Here is a 1,441-nt window from a genome sequence, read left to right as displayed (position 1 = left end):
AGACATTCCTGGTCAGGTCTTGCCCAAGCCAGACAACACCAGGGAAGCTGACAGGCAACTCTCTGGCTGGCACCTTGCAGGGAGCAGTGTCCTGCATTGCCCTGGGATTCCTTGGGCGGGGGCAGGAGTCCCAACTGGACAGATGCCAAGGAAGAGGCAGATGTCCATGGTCTGTGGTTGCAATATTTTGCTGCCCTCATCACAAACATTGAGAAGAGGGTTGGGGGAGCCTGGGATGGAATAGCAGCATTTCTTCTTCTTTGAATCAAATGGGGACCAAACCTTCAGGATGGAGGGAAAAGCACAGCACAACCTCAGAAAGACAAAGAGCTAAAAAAAGAAGAAACATTTAGCAGACGACGGTTCAGGAGAGACCTGAACAGATCATCTAGCCTGCCCCCCTGCCACAGGCAGGAATGAATGCTGGGTTCACAAGACCCCAGACAGGTGATCGTCCAACCTCCTCTTGAGTTTGCCCAAGGTAGGAGCAAGGACCACTTCCCTGGGAAGTTAGTACCAGATTTTGGCCACCCTAACTGTAAAATATTGTCTTCTGATCTCTAACCTAAACCTATTCTCCATCAGCTTATGACCATTGTTCCTCATCATCCCAGGTGGTGCTGGTGAGAAAAGGGATCTACCTATTTGCTGTTGATCCCCCCTGGTGAGTGTAACCTGGGCGGTACACCAAAAGGTACCCCCCCTCCAATTGAAGGGATCAGAGCAGGTGCACAAGTGCTGTGGGAGGTGTAGGGATTCTCCTCCCCCTATAGAGCAGAGCCAGACCACCACTGGGGACTTAACCATATACCTTTTAATGAGGGAACATAACAGGCATAATCAGGGGGGTATAGTAGACACCACACTGCCCCAAGGGACAGGATTCAACAAAGGTTAGACACTTACAATCATTGGCAAAAGACAGGGTTCACAAAATATAAAACAGAAAACACAAACAACAGAGCAAACAGTACTGGTTGGGGAAATATAAAAAGGCACAAAATGCAAAATGTCAAAGGACAAAGAAATATAGGGCCTGGGTCACTGGAGGGGGAGAAAACACAATGGCCCCTGTCTACTGCAAGAGGAATTTTTTTCTTGTTAGCTCACTTATCCCAAGTCACCAAAGCTAGAACTGGTACTAAGATCTCCCACGTGGTAGGCAAGAACGCTGCCACACAGCCTCCATCTTGTTATGTTTAGAAGAAGACATTATGTCATTTGTACTTTAATCCATTGATTTATTTGAGGGCTAAACCACTCCTTTCATGGTGGGAAGGTGTTTTACGTTGGGAAGGAAAAGTTTTAAGGGTTTATGGGAAGGGTGTTTGGGATTGCTATAGGGGAAGTTGAAATTGTGAAATAGTGGAGGGAGGAGTGGACTGTAAGTGTGCCTGAATGAAATCAAACAACCTGTAAGTAACCACATCTCTTTTCACAA

Source organism: Alligator sinensis, unplaced genomic scaffold, assembly GCF_000455745.1.
Source record: "Alligator sinensis unplaced genomic scaffold, ASM45574v1 scaffold1867_1, whole genome shotgun sequence".
In the NCBI taxonomy this organism is placed as follows: Eukaryota; Metazoa; Chordata; order Crocodylia; family Alligatoridae; genus Alligator; species Alligator sinensis.
Note: the sequence above shows the minus strand (reverse complement) of the source record.